Genomic DNA, 11,044 nt, shown 5'->3' on the forward strand with positions numbered 1-11,044 from the left:
GCAGGGGGTATAATACATTTCAGTCAGTAGAGTTAAAAATTATGTAACAGGCCAGTTGCGGTGGCTCATGCCTGTAATCCCAGCACTTTGGGAGGCTGAGGTGGGCGGATTACGAGGTCAGGAAATCGAGACCATGCTGGCTAACATGGTGAAATCCCATCTCTACTAAAAATACAAAAAAAAATTAGCCAGGCGTGGTGGCGGGCGCCTGTAGTCCTAGCTACTCACAAGGCTGAGGCAGGAGAATGGCGTGAACCCCAAAGGCAGAGCTTGCAGTGAGCTGAGATTGCACCACTGCACTCAGCCTGGGTGACAGAGCAAGACTCCGTCTCAAAAAAAAAAAAGTATATATATACACATATACATATATATAAAACAAATTTTTGTACTCAATTATACCCACACGAGACAGTGTTCACTTTATGTTAGGAGCTATTCTAAGTGCTTCTTCACAAACTGACTTGTTTTTTCACATAACGCCATAAGGACTCCCATCATCCTCATTTAAAGAAGAGAAACTGAGGCACTAGCCAAGTCACAACCAATAAGGGTCAGGACGTTTTCAAACTCATGTGGTCTGACACCAGAGTCTATGCTTTTTTTTTTTTTATTAATTAATTATTTTATTATTATTATACTTTAAGTTCTAGGGTACATGTGCATAACGTGCAGGTTTGTTACATATGTATACTTGTGCCATGTTGCTGTGCTGCACCCATCAACTCGTCAGCACCCAACAACTCGTCATTTACATCAGGTATAACTCCCAATGCAATCCCCTCCCCCTTCCCCCCTCCCCATGATAGGCCCCGGTGTGTGATGTCCCCCTTCCCGAGTCCAAGCGATCTCATTGTTCAGTTCCCACCTATGAGTGAGAACATGCGGTGTTTGGTTTTCTGTTCTTGTGATAGTTTGCTAAGAATGATGGTTTCCAAATCAAAACCACAATGAGATACCATCTCACACCAGTTAGAATGGCAATCATTAAAAAGTCAGGAAACAACAGGTGCTGGAGAGGATGTGGAGAAATAGGAACACTTTTACACTGTTGGTGGGATTGTAAACTAGTTCAACCATTATGGAAAACAGTATGGCGATTCCTCAAGGATCTAGAACCAGATGTACCATATGACCCAGCCATCCCATTACTGGGGATATTCCCAAAGGATTATAAATCATGCTGCTATAAAGACACATGCACACGTATGTTCATTGCGGCACTATTCACAATAGCAAAGACTTGGAATCAACCCAAATGTCCATCAGTGACAGACTGGATTAAGAAAATGTGGCACATATACACCATGGAATACTATGCAGCCATAAAAAAGGAAGAGTCTATGCTTTTAAACCACTATGCTCTACCGCCCCTCTGAGAAGCCACAGTTCCTATTTTGTGACTCTAGACCCTGATTTTCCCCCCATCACGATGATGTAGAAATGGATGCCGAGGGCCAAGAGTTCACAGAAAGCAGTGCATGTTATTTCAGATTCTTTAAAAATTATTGTACCTATAGTTATGTCCCCTTTTTTTTTTTATCATGATGTCTATTTCTGCTCTTTTTCCTCAGTTTTTACTAGTCATTTCAATAATAGATTTAGGTTTATAATTTTTAAAAATTTTTCTATTATGTCATTGCCTCTTTTTTTCTCATTTATTTCCTTCTACTGGCTTTATTTCATTATTCTCTTATCTAGCTCTCTAAACAGATTTTTTACTTTACTTTTCAACGTCTTTTTTCTTTTTTTTAATACAGGGTCTCGCTTTATCTTCTAGGCTGGAGTACGTGGCAAGATCATGGCTCACTGCATGCTTGCTCGACCTCCTGGGTTCCAACAATCCTCCCACCTCAGCCTCCCAAGTAGCTGGGACTACATTACACACCTGGCTAATTTTTGAACTTTCTGTGGAGACCAGGTTTCACCACGTTGCCTAGGTTAGACTTGACTCCTGGGCTGGAGTGATCTGCTCTCCTTGGCCACCCAAAATGCTGAGATTACAGGTGTGAGCCACCACGCCCAGCCTCAATATGTCTTGAACTGAAACACCCCTAATAATCATGGATTCTCATTCTCCTTGATTCCTCTTACAACCACCCATGTCAAGTTTTTGTGCCTATCACTCCACAAAAATCGCTCCTCAGTCTCCATAACCTGAATGCTGTCAAATCCTATGGATACTTCTCAGTTCTCCTCCTACTTGACCTATCAATTGTAATAGACACAGTTGCCCCTTAAGTTCTTCTTGAAACACTTTATTGTTCTTACTGTTTAATATTCTTGAGTTTCCTAACTGGCCATTGGTCTCAGTCTTAGCTGCTACTTCCTCCTCTTCCCAATTTCTCAACCAAAATCCTCCTCCAGCATTCATTTTACCACTCCCTTCAGTATACAACAGAAATATAAATATGTAATAATTGGTGATAATCATATTATTGATTCATTTGTGTTTAAAACAATTGAAAAGGAAGAATGAGTTTTAAAGTTTTTATTCAAATTCAGAATATTTTATATTTGAACTAAATTTTGAACTTTCTAAATGAAAGTTTACAACTTAAAGTTCACACTGCTGTATTGTTTTAAAACTTAAAAGCAAGTAAACTTTGTCAACTAAAATCAAAGTAACCAATATCTGGTCTGCCTGTCTCTAAAATGGCCATGCTGTCACCACATCCATCATTCGCGGTCAGTGGCCCTTAGACCAGTTCTTACACAAGATTTCTTTCCAGTACGACACTGTGGAGATGGCCACAGGAGGCTCTACAAAAATCAAGTGCTAGATGACTACTTAACATCTTCAGCCTGAAATGACTGCTACCTTTGCCTTCAATTCCTTCCCACACACCCAGGTATACAAATACGTTTTATGCCCAGAGTCCTCATGAAAGTAAACAGAAGGAACTCCCAGGGAAAAGGGAGGGCAGAAAACAGGAGGCACCTGAAGCCAAAACCTGGAGCAACTTTCAAGAAGGAAGACACGTCCCATTTTCACATCTCTGCATGGATCTCCATGGAGAACTAGAGCTAAATGTAACGGTTACACGTGGCAGAAAGACGACTCTCTAGCATAGTGTTTCTTTCACACAGGCTGCTGGAGTCATTACACAAGCTCAACAATTTTAATAAAAAATATTTCCGCTAAATACTTTATATTCATCATAAAAAATGCACACCCATTTTTAAAAAGGGCAATTACCCTAAATGAAAATTGCCAAAGCACAGATCCACTTTATATAGGATTTCTTTCCTTGCTTCTGATAAATTGCAAACAGAACTGGCAGAATTTATTTAACAAACATTTATTTTGGCCAGGCATGGAGTTTAAATTTTTGTGCATGTGCGTGGAGGCAGGGAGAAGTGATGTGAGAAAGTAAAAGAAAGACAGGTCATGCGGTAACCAGTGCTACAAAGAAACTAAGCAGAGTGAAGGGTTGGGGAGGCATGGAGTGGGGTAGGACTGCAAAATTTAGACAGAATGGGGTGCTAGAAAAGGTTGACTATGCTGTGGTAACAAGTTAGCCCCTGAACCCCAGTGGTGTAGCATAAGTTTATTTCTTACCCACATTCTGTGTCCACCACAGGTCACCAGTGGTTGTGCTCTAGTCATTCAGGGACACAGGCGGATGGAGGCTGCCCTATCTGAAACACGGGGCACCTCCGTAGTCCTGCCAGAGCTGCAGTAGCAGTGGACAAGAGCTGGAAAGTCACATATGGCGCCTTAAAGTCTTTAAGCAATCAGCTATAACTAGTGTCATGGCCTCACCTACTGCAAGCGGGCTAAGAAATGGGAAGAGCTCATAGCATGAGCAATCAATAACGTCACTGGTGTCCAGGGAAGTCTTCTCTGACACAGGGAAATCTAAGCAAAGACCAACTGAAGAAAGAAGCTACACAGAAAGTTGGAAACAGTATGAAGTCATTTATGACTCCAAGAAATATTCTGTTTGTCTGCCATTTGTTTCCAGTGAACAGCCACACTAAATCTTTAATTTAGATATTTTGATAATTAAATGCATTAAAAATCTGTCTCTATTTCTGTGCTTAGTTCAAGTAATATCTTACCTCAGTGATTTTAACAGTCTTACATACCAGGTAGTATCACTGCCCTTACATTACATCATCCAATAATTATCACCTCCCAGGTAAAATCATAATACAAGGGCTGACATACTCATTCTTGATTGACAGACATCTTGAGTCCTCATTCATTTCTTTTCCATATGTTGTTATTTTCTCATTACTTACCTAAAACTTAGCCTTATAGATAATGAAAAGGGTTCTGAACATTAAGAAATAATAGAACAGTTATAAATGGAGAAAAAAGTTTGAATAAAAAAGTTTCTTAGAAGGTTAGTCTCACTTGCAAAAATAGCTCTTTGAAATACAGGTTCCTATAAACATGTTACACACATTAAGATATTATTCTTACACATACTGGTAAGATAGACACTATACACGTTTGTCTCCATTTTAGGAAGAAATGAAGCAAGGCTATTTTTAATAATAGACTTAGAAACAATTCATAACCCCTAGTATTTGCAGGTTAATGCAAATATGAGGCAGCATACCACAGCACAGTGTAACTAAAACCTAAAATAGTGTTTCACTTTCTTCCACACCTACCTCTGTGCGCTCATACAAGTCATTTGATTTTGCTTTGCATTAGATGCTTCTGTAATACAGGCATCTGATTCACCCCACCTAAAGCTGTTGTAAGTAATCAATGTGAGAAAGTCTACTGATTGTTAAGCATATTTGTATATTTTTTACTAGTTATTTCATACTTGCCATGAAAGAGTACACACTCAAAAAGCTTGAAATTAGACAATGCCAATCTCATCAACCAAACCCAGCAGTGGAAGTGAGTATTAACAAATATCAGAATGAAATTACAAAATATACATCTCTAGCCTCATAAAACATTAATTTCATAAGCACTTTCATAAACATAAGAAAAACAGCTTTGACAATAACTATTTGAAAACATTATTATTAATGTATAATCTTGTATACTGTACATGTGCAAGTAAATGCAATAACCCCAACATTCATTATTTTATGAATGGGATACTTTATAAGAATTATAAATTATTTTTACATGATTAAATAATTGTGGCAGAGTAAGTCCGCAGGACTTAAATATCCAGTCAGACCTAGTATCTACATCTGGACCAGGAAGCCTTTGTGTTACAGATACAGATTCCCTGTGAAGTTCTCCAGGGTATAAAGAAGGCCCCAGTGAGGTGCCAATGGGGAGTGAGGGCTGCCTCTCAGCTCAGGTGAGCCTGCAAGCAACAGGGCAGTTTGGGGAGGGAAGGGAGCAGTGGCTAACTGGTGATTATGTAACATCAAACCAGGATGGTTTCTTCTTTTTAAAGAAACTTTTGTTGAGTGTTTACCCAACCCCATCCATACAAATATGCTCTCTAGTAAATGTGAAAGTATAAGCTTCAGAAAAATGTTTTTCTCATCCTTTAATTTCTGGTTTTATGACCAAATGTTCCGAAGACACTGCTTCTTTTAGGTCAAAATAGTTGACATTTTCATTGCTTCTAGTTTTTCAGCTCCTACTATGCTTACTATGTCCATGAGTGCCACTGACATCTTTGGCTATTTATCATCTCTAGAAAAGAAAAAAAAATTAAAATTTTAGGATGTAGGATTCACAATAAATCTCTTACCAAATCCTCCTTAAGTCCCTAAACTCTCTACCTGGCTCTGACTCCAAGGATCACCCTTTCAGTTCTTTCCATGTTTTTCTTTGGAAAATGTAGTTTCCTAACCTTTCTACCCACGCTTCTAATCTACTCTTATATCTGCAGCCACAGTGATAGTTCTAAGTTGCAAACCTGATCACGTCCTTCTAGTACTCAGTCTTTCAAAAATCTTCCTACTTCCCGCCAGGGTGAAGCCTGAACTCTTTAATAGGCATCTAAGGACTTGGACCGGGATCCTGCTAACCAGTTAATTTATCTTTGTCTCTAACTCCCTCCCTTCATCTTTCAAGGCACAGTGCAGGACTAAACTCATCCTGAAAGTACTAAGCCTCAATACATCTTTAGGAAAAACACACATATACACACACGCATGCAAAGACAGGAAGCATAGCTTAGTGGTTAACCTACATAGACTGCAACTTGCCTAAATAATCCACTATTTATCTATGTTTTAATAAAATGAATTGCTTTAATACAAATATATGAAATTCATCTATCTTTTCTCTGGAATGCCTTTGCCTGTTCAAAGATTATACAATACACCCATATGTTACAGAGGAATATGTCCCTTCATTTATAAAATACAGTTAAGACATAGCACAAAAACTCTAGAGTAGGATAACTCTACTGGAAATATGCTAAATTAGGGTTCTGATTAGAGTTAGTGGAATTAACTCGGGTGAGAGAGAGAAAACACTCACCATTAATCTAGGGGTAACAGAGAAGTTAAACTCCAATTCAGAAATAGAGCAGTTCAAAATCAGAATCTAGAATCAGTCCACATGGGCTTGATCTGGGAATGTGCCCTTTATTATACATGTAACCTTGGCAGCTGCTTGACTGAACAGGTCTTCGATTCCTCATGGAATGAATACAAGAAGATCTGATAAATGCAATTAGACAGTGCCTGAAACAGTAGTCCTAAGTGGGTATTTTTGTTGTCCCATTTTTTGAGAAACAAAATCAAAGGCAATTCAAACTGCAGGTTTCTTGATTTCATCCTAATACTTAGCAAATTAATCATAGAACCCAAGTGAAATTGCCTAGACTCTCAAAGAGTTCAAAAAACATTTCAAATACACTCAAAATTATCCTAGTTGACATTCACAGATTATCAAGAGTAAAGCACCTTCATACAGTTTTGATCCTCACACTATCTAAATCTGAGGAGCTGTCAGGAAAGACATGTAAGGAAAGATCTAAGCTGAAACTCAAACCACACATAAGGCTTTTGAACTGCGACCAACTAGTAGTTAAAATTAACTTTATGCTTCTCTGTCCACCTAAGGGCAAATTAAACCTTTAAGAAGGCAAAGGCTGAAAACTCTCAACAAACTAGGTATTGATGGGATGTATCTCAAAATAATAAGAGCTATTTATGACAAACCCACAGCTAATATCATACTGAATGGGCAAAAACTGGAAGCATTCCCTTTGAAAACTGGCACAAGACAGGGATGCCCTCTCTCACCACTCCTATTCAACATAGTGTTGGAAGTTCTGGCCAGGGCAATCAGGCAAGAGAAAGAAATAAAGGGTATTCAATTAGGAAAAGAGGAAGTCAAATTGTCCCTGTTTGTAGATAACATGATTATAATATTTAGGAAACCCCATCGTTTCAGCCCAAAATCTCCTTAAGCTGATAAGCAACTTCAGCAAACTCTCAGGATACAAAATCAATGTGCAAAAATCACAAGCATTCTTATACAACAATAACAGACAAACAGAGCCAAATCAGGAGTGAACTCCCATTCACAATTGCTTCAACGAGAATAAAAATACCTAGGAATCCAACTTACAAGGGATATGAAGGACTTCTTCAAGGAGAACTACAAACTACCGCTCAACGAAATAAAATGGGACACAAATGGAAGAACACTCCATGCTCATGGATAGGAAGAATCAATACTGTGAAAATGGCCATACTGCCCAAGGTAATTTATAGATTCAATGCCATCCCCATCAAGCTACCAATGACTTTCTTCACAGAATTGGAAAAAACTACTTTAAAGTTCATATGGAACCAAAAAAGAGCCCACATTGCCAAGACAATCCTAAGCCAAAAGAATAAAGCTGGAAGCATCACGCTACCTGACTTCAAATTGTACTACAAGGCTACAGTAACCAAAACAGCGTGGTACTGGTACCAAAACAGAGATGTAGAACATTGGAACAGAATAGAGCCCCCAGAAATAATACCACACATCTACAACCACCTGATCTTTGAGAAAGCTGAAAAAAACAACAAATGAGGACAGGATTCCCTATTTAATAAATGGTGCTGGGAAAATTGGCTAGTCATATGTAGAAAGCTGAAACTGGATCCCTTCCTTACACCTTATACAAAAATTAATTCAAGATGGATTAAATACTTAAATGTTATACCTAAAACCTAAGCAATACCATTGCTTAGAAGAAAACCTAAGCAATACCATTCAGGCCATAGGCATGGGCAAGGACTTTATGACTAAAACACCAAAAACAATGGCAACAAAAGTCAAAATTGAAAAATGGGATCTAATTAAACTAAAGAGCTTGTGCACAGCAAAAGAAACTACCATCAGAGTGAACAGGCAACCTATAGAATGGGAGAAAGTTTTTACAATCTATCCATCTGACAAAGATCTAATATCCAGAATCTACAAAGAACTTAAACAAATTTACAAGAAAAAATCAAACAACTCCATCAAAAAGTGGGCAAAGGATATGAACAGACACTCTCAAAAGAAGACATTCATACAGCCAACAGACATATGAAAAAATGCTCATTCATCATCACTGGCCATCAGAGAAAGGCAAATCAAAACCACAATGAGATACCATCTCACACCAGTTAGAATGGCGATCATTAAAAAGTCAGGAAACAACAGGTGCTGGAGAGGATGTGGAGAAATAGGAATGCTTTTACACTGTTGGTGGGACTGTAAACTAGTTCAACCATTGTTGAAGACAGTGTGGCAATTCCTCCAGGATTTAGAACCAGAAATACCATTTGACCCAGCCATCCCATTACTGGGCATACACTCAAAGGATTATAAATCATGCTGCTACAAAGACACATGCACATACATGTTTATTGCAGCACTATTCACAATAGCAAATACTTGGAATCGACCCAAATGTCCGTCAGTGACAGACTGGATTAAGAAAAAGTGGCACATATACACCATGGAATACTATGCAGCTATAAAAAAGGATTAGGTCATGTCCTTTGTAGGGACATGGATGAAGCTGGAAACCATCATTCTGAGCAAACTATCCCAAGGACAGAAAATCAAACACCGCATGTTCTCACCTATAGATGGGAATTGAACAATGAGAACACTTGGACACAGGGTGGGGAACATCACACACCGGGGCCTGTCGTGGGGTGGGGAGAAGTGGGAGGGATAGCATTAGGAGATATACCTAATGTAAATGACGAGTTAACGGGTGCAGCACACCAACACAGCACATTTATACATATGTAACAAACCTGCACGTTGTGCACATGTACCCTAGAACTTAAAAGTATAATAATAAAAAATAAATAAATAAATAAATTTGAAAGGAAAAAAAAAAAGGTGGCAAAGGATAAAATCATTGTTAGCTCACACACTAAAAAAGAAAATAACGGAATATATCTTCTTCAAGTCTCCATCCCTAGCGATGAGAACTGCACCTGGCAAACAAGAGGGCATTCAACACGTAGTATCTGTTAAAATGAGTAACTCCCCAAAAGTACTACGTGGAAGGCGATATAGTTATTATAACCAAGTTCTGCGGAAACATGGTGTTGAAAACCTTACTGAAGCTAACTATGTGCGTCACCTACCAGGAGCCACATACATCCTGAGGGCTTCCCAGATCAACCCCTCATCCCTGCGACAGAGCCACAACCCAGCACCAGCTTCCCACGCCTGTCAGCGGAGGCCCCAGCCCAGGCAGGCCCAGGGACTACGCGACCGCGGGCTGGGCTTCCGGCCAGGTGGACGCTCGGCAGTTCCCCGGGTCCCCGGGGCGCGCCCCTCCCCGTCACGTCCCCCGTTCGCCGCGTCCACGCCTGCGGTTTCCCCGGGCCTGGGAAGCGTCTAGAGCCAAAGGCGCGGCAGGCGGAGAGGCCTCACACCGCCCAGGGGCTTCCCTGGGCAGAGGCCGACGCGGGGCCCAGGGACACGCTCCTGGGGTCCCCCCTACGACCCAGCGCGCAGCCAGCACCCGCAGCGAGCCCCCGAGCCCGAGGGGCGTGGGAACCACGCGGGCAAGCCGGCTGCCCTTCCAGCCCCGGGACGCTTCCCCATCGGGCCAGTGCTAGGCGGGCGGTCGGGACCCGGGGATCGCAGCCTCTGGAGCGCTCACCCGGGCGGCGCAGGCCAGGGACGCCCATGGACAGCGCGACCTCCTCCCAATCCACACACGCGCCCACGTCCAAAGTGCGCATGCTCGGCACCGGGGACCAATAGGAATCTCGATCGGGGGGTAGCTGGGGCCAATCACAGCGCGTCTAGCGTGTGGGCGGTGTCTCCTCCTGTTACGCGTGCGCGGAGCTGCTGCGTTGCGCGGTCCTGAGGTGGGCTGAAGGCTTGGCCGGTCTGCCTCACTGAGCCGGCTCAGCTAGCGAAGGTGTTCCTGGAACGTCAGACACTTAGGATGGGAGGTTCTTTCATCTGGAAGAGGGCCCTGGCGTCTGCAGCTTCCCTCCCTTCTGTCCTGCTGAGTCGTCCCCTCGTCTCCCGCGAGGCATTTAGGTCTGGGCAGGCCACCTCTGCCCCATCACGATCCTGTTATTTTACTGTTTCATTATTTCTCTCACTTTCCTATTTGTTAAGTCAAACTTTTTCCTTCCATAGCCATGGCTCCTTAGAAGGCTACCCATGCCTCGACATATCTGACATTTGACGTTTTACCCAAATAATTGGCCAAAGTCTATTGCCTTTTTTAACTTGTATTTTCTAAAGCTAGTCTGATCCTAATCAACACAGTTTTTTTCAACAAGCATGTAAGTGTGCATATTTTAGACATGCGAGGGCTGAGTTTAACCCATCTGCTACTAACTTGTGTTGTCTCAGAAGATTATCTAACCCCGTGCTTCAGTTCTCATATATAAACTGAAACTTTATAGACTCACTGGTGGCCTGTAAGCCTTAAGTTAAAACATGGAGCCTATCAGAACTGTGCCTGGCACGTGGTGAAATGTTCAAAAGTTAATATTGTTATTAGGTGCTGGGCAGTTTTCTAAGCCTTTGGATATAGGGATCAAAGTCCTTGATGTTCTGGTGTTTATAATTTATTGTGGACATTTCGCTATCTTTTTTGGATACAGATCTTTATTTTCATAAATATGGATA

The 11,044-nt window shown here is 41.2% G+C and overlaps 1 long non-coding RNA gene across 1 annotated transcript; it reads right to left on the reverse strand.

Annotated features, from left to right (window-relative positions):
* Window positions 1–1,831: 1,831 nt before the first annotated feature.
* Window positions 1,832–10,122, reverse strand: LOC126956063 (uncharacterized). The gene is made up of 2 exons (XR_007726228.1): window positions 10,056–10,122; window positions 1,832–5,623 (listed from the first exon to the last, which is right to left on the reverse strand). It is a non-coding gene; the product is annotated as an uncharacterized LOC126956063 (long non-coding RNA).
* Window positions 10,123–11,044: the final 922 nt, after the last annotated feature.

The sequence above is a fragment of the Macaca thibetana genome, chromosome 6, assembly GCF_024542745.1.
Source record: "Macaca thibetana thibetana isolate TM-01 chromosome 6, ASM2454274v1, whole genome shotgun sequence".
NCBI classification, from domain to species: domain Eukaryota; kingdom Metazoa; phylum Chordata; class Mammalia; order Primates; family Cercopithecidae; genus Macaca; species Macaca thibetana.